The sequence below is a fragment of the Erpetoichthys calabaricus genome, chromosome 5 (assembly GCF_900747795.2).
Source record: "Erpetoichthys calabaricus chromosome 5, fErpCal1.3, whole genome shotgun sequence".
NCBI classification, from domain to species: Eukaryota; Metazoa; Chordata; class Cladistia; order Polypteriformes; family Polypteridae; genus Erpetoichthys; species Erpetoichthys calabaricus.
Genome location: NC_041398.2, coordinates 222508138 through 222522075, shown reverse-complemented (window position 1 = coordinate 222522075; position 13938 = coordinate 222508138).

The window sequence follows — 13938 nt, the reverse complement described above, 5'->3', positions numbered from 1 at the left end:
TGTTTTCCCCGGAAGTACTTCGGTGTTCCCAAACCTTGGCTCAGGAGCACTTCTGGGTAAGGCCGGAGCCCCACGAAGTAAGACTGCCCTGTCCATGCAGCTCCCACAGAATCCAACGGTTGGGGGTTCGGGGGGTGCCATCTAGCAATCCAGAGGAATTAATGCCCAGTGCACACTCTCCCTCCCCCGATCTTTCCATCATGAAGGCATCCCAGCCAGGTAAGGATTCTGGCTGTCCGCCTAAACAGCCAGACGTGAGCATTGTTTTGTGTTTTATAAATACGTTTAGCCCTTCTTGTGCTGAGAAGTTTGTCACATTCATACCCTTGACATTCCTAACTTACACTACCAGTGATTTGGGGTTCAAACACTGGCTGCTGCATCACCCGATCTCTTTATATCGACATGTCTATAGCAGACAGCTGAATGAAAACTAAACAGACCCTTTATTAATATATTTCTGCTACCGGATTGCATGCAGCACACTCTTTTTTGCTTGGCTGCGTGACTGAGGCCTGCAAAGGAGCGGCATAGCGGTACGGGTGCTTCTTTATCTTGCACTCAGTGGTGCTGCAATGACAACAACAATGCAGGGGTCTTTAATTCAATAGAATAAGCACTGCATTAGGATACTCGTTACTTTACAAAGCAACCGGACTACTTCACGCACATTACTTTCCTTACTTTACATGGGCGAATGTGCAGATACCACATTTAGTTGGTGAAATATGTCACCAAGCTTTGCAAGTACTTCATTTTGACGTTTACCATTATGGTATGTAAGTTAAATATGCCATGGTCAGCCAGTTCTAGCCATTTACCTCTTGTGGCCAAAATAGACCCCAGCCCCCCCTTGGTTGGATAACAACAGAATGGCTGTTTTTGTTAGGACAGGTAAGACAGACTCTGCATTTAGATGGCAAATAAGATGGCTGAAGTTAAATTTGGGAAAGAGGGTTTATATGTGACAAAATGCCAGCAGCTGCCATTACCTTTTTTTTAGCCTTCTCCGGATAAGACACTACACAAAAGAATAGTTGAAATGATACATTTATTATTAGGAAAAAGGACCAGCCTGTGTGGCACATGCCATACATGACAAAGGAATACCCACGTGCACTGACTCCCCTTCATCACCAATTGCTCACCATGTATGTTTTAATTTTTGTAGCACTATATAACGGTGGCCAACATAGGATCAACATTAAAGCAAGCAGCGGTGTCATTTTGTTCCTCTTCTGTATTTTTCAAATTTTAAGTCATCGGTAAATCTACCAAGAGTAACACTGGAGCTTCTCAGGAACAAATAATGAAGTTAAATAATGCTGAAAATCGTCCCAGTAAATCAACATCACTACTTTCAAGTACTCCACCCATTGTCAAAGCTGCTACATGTTTTCAGAATTTTCAGCATGGAGACTTGGTAGAAAAGTGAAGGCAATGTCAGGTGGTGAAAGGATCAGGGACATGGGCAGCAACGCAAGAAGGAATGAGGAGCAAACCCAGGCATGCAGAATGAAAGACATGGCCTGTCAGCATCATCATCTTCGTCTTCAGTAGATTTCATCCCCGCCTTTCTTTGTTGGTTTCCTTCATGGCTTCCACTCATTTAATGAATTTCCTTAAGTTCACTCTGTCGCTTCTTCTCAAAGCAGAGTAGGTCTCAGTCAGTTATTTAGCTGTTCAAAATCGGTTCAATTGTTAGCATTGCCCTTTTTGTTCTGTGAAGTAAAATGAAGAGTCGTTGTAAAGGATTTTTCTCCGAGAGGGATGGACCACTTTTTGGTCCATCTATTTCTTACTTTATTTGTTAATTTATTTGATTTGTTAGGCCAGTTTTTAAGCTGGCTGTTGAATTAACATTGGGTCCAGGGGTCCGCTCTGCCTGAAGGTTTTCATTCCCACCCAGTGTCTTCTGTTGTTCACCATTGTTATAACTGCATCACGAGTGTTGCTGCAGCTCTCTATCTTTATTGTCAAAAATCAGTGGAACTTTACTTCTCTGTAACTAGTCGGTTTGTCATTTGGGTGTCACAGAGGGACCCCACTTCACCTATAATATTCCCAATTTACCCTCTACCCATTTGTCATTTAATCAGGTGTCAGATGGTGACGTCTTTCATTGACACTGATCACCGACAGATCAAAGTAGGACTGACTGCACGTGTCGTTTATCATTAACGTACTCGGAGACAGTAAACGGAGTGGACGGCAGTCAAGCAGCAGAGTGAGTCTAACTCTTCATTCACTTATTATACGTCTTAAACATAAATTTTGTTAATGTCTAAAATGTGCCTGAAGCTGAAGCAAAGCGATTACATAAGTGTGCGGCCTTTACCCCAAATACACCCTGGATGGATAGCAGCACTTCTCACCAAAGGGCTCAGTGGAGGGTCTTCTGTGTTACGCAGTGAGCTGGTCCATCTTTCTGTTAGGGCCTTCCACCGCAATGGTTGGGTAAGTTAGGGTTCTTTTCCTGTTCTGAGATGCTCGATAATTATGGGCACAGATCAGTATTTCTCAGACCCTCACTTTTTTCTGTTCAGATATTTTTTCAAGATAGATAGGACTGGCACCCCAGCCACTGTACAAAAAAAACCTCACACTGTCCCACTCCATTCAAACTAGTGTGGTGTTGAGGTGTCTCCCATGCACGGCTCTGCTCGGGTCCTAATTTGGGATCCTGAGGTGGTCCGTCGTGTGGTGGGTGCAGTAATGCGCTGTATCAGTGCAGGCTCCCAACCTCTATTGTATGAAAGATGGCATTGCAAATGTAATCGAAGGTAGCCTGGTGGCTCACTTTGCACATCGAAAATTGTTTAGCTGCTTGATAAAGAAAATAATGAAACAATTAAAGTGAAAGTCAATGAAAGTATGGGCCGTTAGTATTGGTAATTGTTTAATGATAGAGTTTAACTTTGGCCTTCCTGGATCTGAGTTTGACAGCCCTGCCTTACACTTTCAGTGATGACCCTGCACGCCATCTTTCTGATAACTCTGGTACAACCCATTTGGGACGCCAGCCCTTCTTCATTTCTTCTTTCTGCTTATTTGTTGAATTGCAAGGTGGCCGTCATCAGAGCAGCTCACTCCTTACCACAAGTGCATCTCCATAAAGAACAGCAGCTGCTTCCTTTGGGTGTTGAGACAGACTTTAAAGAAGGTTGTGGGCTGATGGGTTGTAATGCCGTCGCTTCATTTGATGCGTTTTTGTTTGTCTCGCAGCATTATAACACACAGATTTGTGAAGCTGCAAAATGAGAGCGGGAATGAGCTGTCAAATGAAATCTCTGGACCTCTCAGATGCTTCTTGATAAAGACGCCAGTCGTAATGAAAGGCAACAGCTGTAATGCATATGAATGAACACATCTTAAGTGTAAAAAAAATGAGGTCCACATTGGGTTTGGCGCGGTTGTTAGCATATTCTTGCATGTTTACTGAATACTTGAATTAAGTGTAAATTTTAAAAACATATTAATAACCTGGAAACTGTTTGATATGGAAATCCAGAAGTCTGGGATTTGATGCCTAATAAATACCTTTGAGACCACAGGACACCCGATTTCATTTCTTTTTTTTATAATCTATATACAGTAAATATATGGTAAATGACACAGGGGCTGGACAGGAATCCCAACCAGAGAAGGGGATGATTCCTTACCCGAATGAGAGGCTCCGAGCAGGCAGATGGGCATCCCGGCCAGGAGAGAGGAAGGAGCCAGGCCCAGAAGAGATGGCCAGAAAGGACGGACAAACAACTCATCAATTGTAAAAGACGCCGCAGGGGATAAGTTATACCCCCAGGACATGAGATGGCAGCAGCCTTCTGTATCAGCTCCCATTTGGGAATCGGCAGAGAATGCTGGGAAATGTAGTTTGGCAACACAGCCGAGCCATGAATGCCGCAAGGGTGCACCAATTTGTGGGACTTCCGTATGACCCGGAAGTAATTCCATCAGGCCATGGCCCTGGCACTGGAAGAATTCCTGGGTCCATAATAAAAGGACTACACTCCCTTATCCAGGCGAGTCGGAGCTGGGGGGACGTAGATCAACACTTGACGGGAGGAGGGCAGTGCGGTAAGAAGAAGAGAAGTATTGTGGACAGAGAGAGAGAGACAGGATCTGTGATTTGTGCTTGTGCTACTTTGGAGGTATTGTGGGGAAGAAACCACTTGATTATTTGATCCTGGGACCTTTTGTTTGTTCTTGTTTGGGGTTTGGAGTTTGCTGTCTGCCTGGTTCCGTCACTATATATATACAGTATATATATATATGTGTGTGTGTGTGTGTGTGTGTGTGTTTGTGCGCATATGTGTACATATTCATGTGTGTGTGTATATATATATGTGTATATATGTGCGTGTTTATATGTATATATATTTATATATATATATGTGTGTGTATATATATATGTGTATATATGTGTGTGTTTATATATATATATTTATATATATGTGTGTGTTTGTGTGCATACAATATGTGTACATATTCATGTGTGTGTGTGTCTGTATATATGTGTGTGTTTATATACAGTATATCTATATATATATATTTATATATATATGTGTGTGTGTGTGTTTATATATGTGTATATATATGTATGTATGTATATAGTATCTATCTATCTATCTATCTATCTTTCTAGTAGGGCGGCACGGTGGCGCAGTGGGTAGCGCTGCTGCCTCGCAGTTGGGAGACCTGGGGACCTGGGTTCACTTCCCGGGTCCTCCCTGCGTGGAGTTTGCATGTTCTCCCCGTGTCTGCGTGGGTTTCCTCCGGGCGCTTCGGTTTCCTCCCACAGTCCAAAGACATGCAGGTTAGGTGGATTGGCGATTCTAGATTGGCCCTAGTGTGTGTTTGTGTGTGTCCTGCGGCGGGTTGGCACCCTGCCCTGGATTGGTTCCTGTCTTGTGCCCTGTGTTGGCTGGGATTGGCTCCAGCAGACCCCCGTGACCCTGTGTTCGGATTCAGTGGGTTGGAAAATGGATGGATGGATGTATATAGTAGATGCCCCAGAGGATGGTTGGTCATTATGCCTAGGATGCATTTGGAGTCCTTACCCAGCCAGGATGCCATTCTGGAAGGATGGACTAGATGGGGTCAATGCCCAGTGCAGTGGAGAGAGAGTTAGAGAGAAGGAAGAAGAAACACAGTGTTTAATTGTTATGCAAGGTATTTGTGTAGTAAAACCCAAAAAAAAATGTGCTTGTGTGTTTGTGCTTGGGGTTTCCCATTTAATTTGAGATTTCCCATTTAATATCCCAACAAAAAATAAGCAAAAGGTAGATTCTTTGGCGTCTTTGCCCTTGCCGAATAAGGACACACACACACACACACACACACACACACACACACACACACACAGATAGCAAGAGGTAGGTGACACAAGTGCACAATGCTTTACCACCATGCGAGTCCGAGGATCTCCTTCTGGGCTCGATCGAGGTATGTAATAACCTGCTGGGATGAGAGGGGGCGCTATCGCTAATGTTGTCTTCTTCTTCTGTCTCTGTAGCACCAAGAAACGACCCAATGAGGGCACTTATCCCCACCCCTTCCAGTTCCTGAGCTATAAGAACCCTGGATGGTGGCCTCTTTATGGCAAGAGTGCCAGATGGAGCTCCTAAGCAAACAGACCCTGAACCTACACCTAATGCTGAGTTTGTTTTGTGTATTTGGAAGCCCAAGGGCAGGATGCCTAAACGCCACAAAGCATTGATTTTTGGTTGAAGTTTTGTTTGGAATTAAATGGGGCGACCTGCTTGACACCCCAACTTTGATTTTGAGACCTAACATTTCTGCAGTTGGCCACTTTTATTAAAACAATCAAAGTGTCTAAAAAGTGCAGTGGCAAAATTCTTCATAGATAAGTAAATAGTCAACTATAAAATACACTCACCGGCCACTTTATTAGGTACACCTGTTCAACTCAAATAGCTAATCAGCCAATCACAAGGCAGCAACTCAATGTATTTAGACATGTAGACCTTGTCAAGACAGCCTGCTGAAGTCCAAATTGAGCATCAGAATGGGGCTCAAAGGTGACTGAAGTGACTTTGAATGTGGCATGGTTGTTGGTGCCAGACAGGCTGGTCTAAGTATTTCAGAAACTGCTGATCTACTGGGATTTTCACGCACAACCATCTCTTTGGTTTACAGACAATGTTCCGAAAAGAGGAATATATCCAGTGAGCAGCAGTTTCCTGAGTGAAAACTCCTTGATGATGTTAGAGGTCAGAGGAGAATGGCCAGACTGGTTCGAGCTGACAGAAAAGAAACAGTAACTCAAATAACCCCTCGTTACAACCAAAGTATGCAGAAGAGCATCTCTGAATGCACAACATACTGAACCTTGAAGCAGATGGGATACATCAGCAGGAGACCACACTGAGTGCCACACCTGTCAGCTAAGAACAGGCAACTGAGGCTACAATTCACACAATCTCACCAAAATTGGACAACAGAAGATCGGAAAAATGTTGCCTGGTCTGATGAATCTCAATTTCTGCTGTGACATTCAGATGATAGGGTCAGAATTTGGCGTCAACAACCTGAAAGCATGGATCCATCCTGCCTTGTATCAATGGATCAGGCTTGTGATGTTGGTGTAATGTGGGGGACATTTTCTTGCCACACTTTGGGCCCCTTAGTACCAACTGAGCATCGTTTAAATGCCACAGCCTACCCGAGTATTTTTGCGGACCATGTCCATCCCTTTATGACCACAGTGTACTCATCTTCTGATGGCTACTTCAAGCAGGGTAACGCAACATGTTACAAACCTCACATCATCTCCAACTGGTCTCTTGAACATGATGATGAGTTCACTGGACTCAAATGGCCTCCACAGTCACCTGATCTAAATCCAAGCCCACCGCCAGTCCCTCTGCATCTACAAGACACCAGACCAGGTGTCCCTCATCCAGTGCTTCTGTGTCTAAAGGGGGATGCCGCACAGTAACACCAGGAGTGACCCTTCTTCAGCCCCCTTCTTGAGTGCAGGCATTGCTGACCGCCTTCCCCCCACTCCATACTGCACGAGCTCCTTATCATTCTGCCTCTTCTTCCTCTACTCTTCTCTCCTCCTCATTCTCCCTCTCTTTTCCTCGGCTCCATACTCAGGCTCCCCTTTCTACCCGTGGGTTTGGTGTCGGCCATCTCTCGGACGCCAGGGCTGTGCCTTCTGTGTGTGTCTTTGTGTTCTCGCTGCCATCTTCTGGCTCTCCTCCCACAAGCCAATGTCATGCTGTCAGGTCAACTATCCTCTTTAAACTACCACAGTGCCATTCGTGGTGATTTGTACCCTTCACGTTCCACTAACACTTTACGCACAATTTAAGAAGTGTATAAGTGAGTGAAAACATTTAATGAATAAATCAGATTCCAAGTTTGCTCCGTTTCTTAAATGGCAGGACAGCCACCTAATCCAGTGCTCAGTTTCTCGCTTCTCAGTTCAAAGCTTTTCAGAAAAGAGGATCCGCCACTGGTGGTTTTTAAATTATGTATTGAATGCAAATTTGGCTTTTCTGATTCAGTTGTTGCCAGAATAGCACCCTTGGGCAGAAAAAAAACAGGAATGGGAAGTGAGAGAATGGATAAGTTGGATTTTCTTTATGCATTGTCACACACGTGCGAATGGGAGATAGCTAAAGGGCCTGAATAATAGTAATTCCATACCAGACCAGAGGGCAAGCGAGGAGCACGAACTGTCTCTCTTTCAATCCCTTGAGGACCATTCTCGGAAAATCCCACCCGGCTCCCTCGCCTCAGAATGATGTCACTTCTGATTCTGGCACTAGCGATGATGTCACTTCTGCTCCTGATGATGTCACTTCTGGTCCTGATGATGTCACTTCTGGTCCTGATGATGTCACTTCCACTTCTGGCACTGCCGATGCTGTCACTTCCATCCCATTGGTGTCACTTCTGGTTCCGGCCCCGATGACATCACTTTCTCCACTGGCCTTTAAAGCCACCGTCTTACCTCCACATCATCAGTTCAGTTGTGGACTCTGATCTGTAAAGATCTGTGATTTATTTTCAGCCTTTTACAGCCAGGACATAATATACAGGTGGCTGCCCCAAACCTTCTTGAGGTCTTTGTGTGATATTTATGACCGCATGTTGAAGATGTTTTGATCTGCACTCAGTGAGAAAATTCATAGGAACATTTGATGGGCCTCCTTTTGCCCTCAAGTTCTTCGTGGCATGAATTCCACAAGATGTTGGAAACACTCCTTTGAGATTCTGGTCCATGTTGACGTGACGATGTCACACAATTTCTGCGGATTTGTCAGTTGCATGTTCATGCTGCAAGTCTCCTGTTCTAGCATAGCTCAAAGGGAAGGCCACTGAAGAGCACTGAACTCCTTGTCAAGTTTGTGAAACCAGTTTGAGGTGACCTGCTGCATTGCCATTCTGGAAGAAGCCTTTAGAAGATGGTGCTGAAGGGATGCACATGGTCAGCAACAATACTCATAAGGTTTGTGGCCTTCAAATGATGATTGATTGGTATTAATGGGTGCAAAGTGTGCCAAGAAAACATTCCCCACACCATTACACCACCAGCAGCCGTGTGTGACGATGTGGGTTTGCTCCATTCTCCCATCCGAATTCTGGGAGCTCTTGAACCCGACACCGTCGGTAATGTCACCGATGAGCTGGACAGTGAGGCACAACAATGAAGCAAGGGGATGGTGCAAAAAGTGTAGTGTGCTTTTATTTAAAATCAACAAACCAAAAACAAAGTGTCCAAATTAAAGTGCAGTGCATCAAAAATATGTCATTAAATAAATAATCCATTAAAACGAGTGAATTGTGGAGGTTAAAAACACAATGAAGAAATCCTTTCTAAAAACGAGGTTAAAAGAACAGCTGGAAGCAGTCTTTTAAAACACAAAGCCCAGTGCATCCTTCTTTAACCTGGCAACTCCCCTGCTTCTACCTTCCAGGCCCCGCAACAGGGTAGTCGCCCTACCAGCATATGCAGCTCCTTCAGTACTGGTCTGGTAGCCCTCCGATCCCCAGCTACCTCGGGCTCCAGCTGGACCGAGACTTGGGTTCCTTCCCCATCGGCCAGGGCGCTCACACTGGGGCTCAACACGCCCAAAGCCTCCACAACTCCGCTTGTCTTCACTGCCGGTCACTCCAGCTCCTCCCAATTGCTCAGCAGGAGCGACCGCTTCAATCTGCCCCCTCCGAAAGTTGGCCAAACACTCCTCCGGGGCTCTCCTACCAGCTGCCTGCCATTGCTTCAAGTGAGCCTGCTATCAAAGTCAAAGTGAACTTTATATTCATCTCAACCATATACAAGTATACAGATAGACGAAATTGTGAAGCTCAGGGTCCACAGTGTAACAACATGACGTGCAAATAATAAATAAAAAATAGAATTTAAATTTAGAATTAAAACACAAACAAGACAAGACATTGTGCAAAGACAAGACAAAGAAGTAGCAGCAATATTGATGTGTAAGATATGTAATATAATAAATAATAGATATAGATAATACAGAAATTATCAGTGTATGATAAGTTGTTTAAGACATGTGTAAACAATGACAGGTCAGAATGTTTCACAGCAGAAGGATATCAAGAGTGTCAAAATCCTTAAAGGTCAGTATGAGATTTTCAGTTCTTCTCTACATGCACACTCCTCTTTGCAGGACAGTGGCTCGCATGTATAAAAGTTCTGTTTTTAGCGGTGGTTGAGGCCGTGTGGAAGGTCCCAGGGGGCAGCCTGGTGTTAAGGAGTCTAACAGCTTGGGGGTAAAAACTCTCCTGCAGCCTGGCAGATCTGGCTTTGATGCTGCAGTATCTTCTCTTGGATGGCAGAAGTGTGAAAAGTCCATGTGAGAGGTGTAAGGGGTCCTGCACAATGCTGCAGGCCTTGCGGACACTGCGTTTGTAAAATATGTCCTGTAGTGTCGCTCGCTCACACTCGGCTCCCCACTTCCTGCCACCTTCTTCTTCTCACTTAACCTCCAGTTCTCTCTTTCTATTTCCTTTTTCTGTTCTCTCTCTTTTCCTCCTTCCTTTTTCTGTTTGTCCTAGCTGCCTCGTGCTTCTATTTATTACAGGGACGTGGATCAGGTATAGGAATTTGTAGCTCCCGGCATCAGTTACGGATGCGGACGACTTCTCACCTGTGCACTTAAGTGAGGAAGGTCCGCATCACGAATTCATCCGGGAACCGATCCGCCACACTACCACGCCCCCTCTAAGCCGCGAGTGTGGCGACTATTTACTTAAAAGTGGCCTGTTTGACTTGAGCTGTGGACCCGCTACACCGTGACTATTTACAAAAGGCAGGTAGCTTTATGCTGTTGCCAAGTTCTGACCCTACCATCTGTGTGCCTCAGTAGAAACTGAGACTCATCAGACCAGGCTACAGGTTTACAGTCCTCGGCTGCCCAGTTTTAGTGAGCCTGTGCCCACCACCGCCTCAGCTTTCTGTTATTGGCGGACAGAAGTGGAACTTCACGTGGTCTTCCGCTGTTGTAGCCCATCCACCTCGAGAGTTGACATGTTGTCCATTCTGAGATGCTTAATTGCTCACCGTACTTACATAGAGTGGTTACCAAAGCCTTTCTGTCTGCTCAAACCAGTCTGGCCATTCTCTTCTGTTCTCTCTCATCAGTAAGGTGTTTCCATCTGCAGAACTGCCGCTCACCGGCTGTTTTTTTGTACCATCCTGAGTCAACTCTAGAGACTGTTGTGCGTGAAAGTCCCAGGAGGTCAGTGGTTACAGAAATACTCCAACAATCACACCACAGTCCCATTTTTCCCCCCATTCTGGTGTGTGATGTAACTGAAGCTCCTGACCTGAATGAAGCTCCTGATAGAATTCTGTCTGCAGGATTTTAGACATTGCACTGCAGCCTCGTGATTGGCTGATTAGAGAATTGCATGGAAAAGCAGGTGTTCAGAAGATCAGCGAGTGTACAGTTTATAAAGTTAGAAACCCTCTGGACAATTTGCAAAAGCATTGGGTGATCAAAAGGAAAGATGCTTTTAAAAGTAAGAGTGTAGAAATGTGAGCAGAGCACTGAATTCAATGGAACGTCATTACCAGCTGTTTGTGCCTCGATCTCGAGATCAGGCTGATCGGCCTCTTCTGAGCACTCAGAATGTTCTCACATCACATGGCCTCCTCCTGCTGGGTTTCATCTTCACAGCTCTTTTCCAGGTCAGCTCTTTCACACTTCTGGCCTAACTTAAGGACATCTCACTTGGAATTCATACTCGACTTCCAAACAGACGACTCCCCCCGCTGTGAATGTGACATAGCTTGAGACCTGCAGAATATTCTCAAGCACGAGTTCTCCAATTCGGGGGCCATGTGAGCTCAGGGCTTATCCTGGCAGCACAAGGCAGGAACCAACTCTGGATGGGATACCAGGTCATCATGAGTCCCCCCCAGCTTAAACTCATACAGGGCCAATGTGAGTGTCCAGGTTGGGTCCATGCTCCCATTTGCCTTTTGGGGAGCCTCTTGCACCTGGATCACTGAAACCATAACCGTTGTGACCCATGGAGCACACTCCTGCTGCCCACCCCAACACAGACAAATGTAGACACAAGTCTTGGACACAACACAGCTTTATTTAAGTGGGGAAGCACTTTTCTGTATAACAAATACACAGTCCCTTCTTGTCTCTCTCCTTCCTCCCCCCATCTCCACTTCTCCTGGTCCACCTCCTCAAGTAGTGGCGGCTGTCTTTTTTGGGGCACCCGGAAGTGTGCCACGACCTTCCTCCAGCATCACTTCCAGGTGTGGCGGAAACACTGCCACAAAGGGCTCAGCTGTACCTGCAGGACCCCCAGAAACCAACAGGGCTGCTCCAAACGCCAACCATGATATTGTGGAAATCCGTGGTGCAGCTGCAACCCAGGGGGCTGCCCTCTATCATCCTGGGGAAGGTAATGACCCAAACATGCTCTCTCCCTAATTCCTTTCACCCCGTTGGCATTCCAGCCGGGTAATGGCTCTAGCCACCCATCACACCATATTAACCTGGGCAAATGACACATACATACAGCAAGGGTTAGGTACAGCAAGTGAATAGTGCTTTTATTAAAATTTATTAAAGGAAAGAGTGTCCAAATAATAGTGCAGTGCATTCTTCTTAATAATGAAATAATCCATTAAAACTTTTCAAAATGTGAAGGCTAAAAATCAGGTAAGGTTAGGTTGGGGAGCATACACCGGTACAGCACAATGCCGCACCCACCACACGACGAAACAGTTTGGGATCCTGGTTGGCAACCCCTCCACACAGACAACAGAAATGATCCCCTATCTGCCACAGCCAGGTGTTACATGGGCGTCCCCCCTTGGCCTGGAGCCAGCTACTTGGGTCCTCAACAGTGAGGATTCTGTGAGCCGGGTCACCGTCTGGGAATCGCGCCACATGGCCATAGTGTCGTAACTGACGCTCCCTCACAATGCAGGTAATGTGCCTCATTCTGGACTCCGTGAGCAACTGCTCATTCGACACAAAGTCAAACCAGCGGTACCCAAAGATTCTCCAAAGAGACGCAGTACCGAAGGAGTCCAGTCTTCGTCTCAGGTCACTGGATAGCGGCCATGTCTCACAACCATATAGCAAAAGAGGAAGCACCAGGACTTTAAAGACTTGGACCTTCGTCCTTTTGTATAGAGATCAGGAGCGCCACACACCCCTTTCCAGTGACCTCATGACCCTCCATGCTCTCCCAATTTGTCTACTGACTTCGAAAGAAGTGTCACTAGAGACATGAATGTCACTGGCAAGGTAAGTAAACCTTAACAAGGTCAACACTCTCTCCACAGACAGACACACTGCTGATGGCTGTGCCTAAGAGGTCACTAAAGGCCTGGATCTCGGTTTTTGATCAGGACACTCAGACTCCTCACTCGGTCTCTGGAGAACCTCGATCAGAGCCTCCATTGAAGATCACAGCATCGTCCACAAAGTCAAGATCAGTGAATCTCTCTCTTCGCCAACAGATGCCCCATTACATTCCAATATTATATTTAAAGCGAGAATGACATCTCAAAGGCAGAAGTCTTCTCTTTAAAACCACGACTCCGGTACATCCCTTTAAAACAGACGTCTCCTCTGCACGTGTATGTAGTCCAATCAGCCAACACTTCAATTAACTGCGGAGTGAAATGCACTCAGGCACACCTGCGCCTTAGTGGAGCCTGCACTTTTTGAGGTGTGATTATTTCTTTAAAGCTTGCCTGATGCCACTGAACCATCTATCACATCCAATAATCAGTACAAATGAAACAATGCAATGAAATCCAAGACTATCAAAACTTACTACAACGAATACACGATATTGTGAGAACTGCCATGACCATCAGCAGGTGATCATACAAAAATGTATTATCGAATGGCGGAGACTGAAAATAGCGGCCGAGTGCAGGAATGACAGATCGAGCAACAGTGAAAAGTTAGAATACCAACAGGCTCATCCAGTTTAAAGAGCATGTCCAAAACAAAAATGCACACCTTTAGGAGGGAATGGAAATGGCCACTCAGGCACAATAATAAAACAAGACAAGTTCTCCCGGCCCGTCAAAAAGCAGGGATCGTTCTGTGGAGCTCCGTCCGGCGGCTCTCTAAGTGGATATATAGGACTAGCCAACCCGCGGCGTAGCATAAGCCGCATAATTATATATTGATGGGTAAACACTTCCTGAAAGACACAGTTGTCCAAATGGGGTTGGTTTTGAGGATACGACTGTAGGTGAATGAAAAGATGTAACTCTGGAGAGGGCAACATACAATACAGCGTTTTACATGCTGCATACAGCGATTCACATCCACGACAAATATGATTCTTCTTAGATGGTGCTGTCGCGTCCACCTTCGCTCTCGAAGCATACACACTGCCTGGTCATGTTCCTGCTCGCAAAAGCAAGTAACAGAGACCCGCCCACCA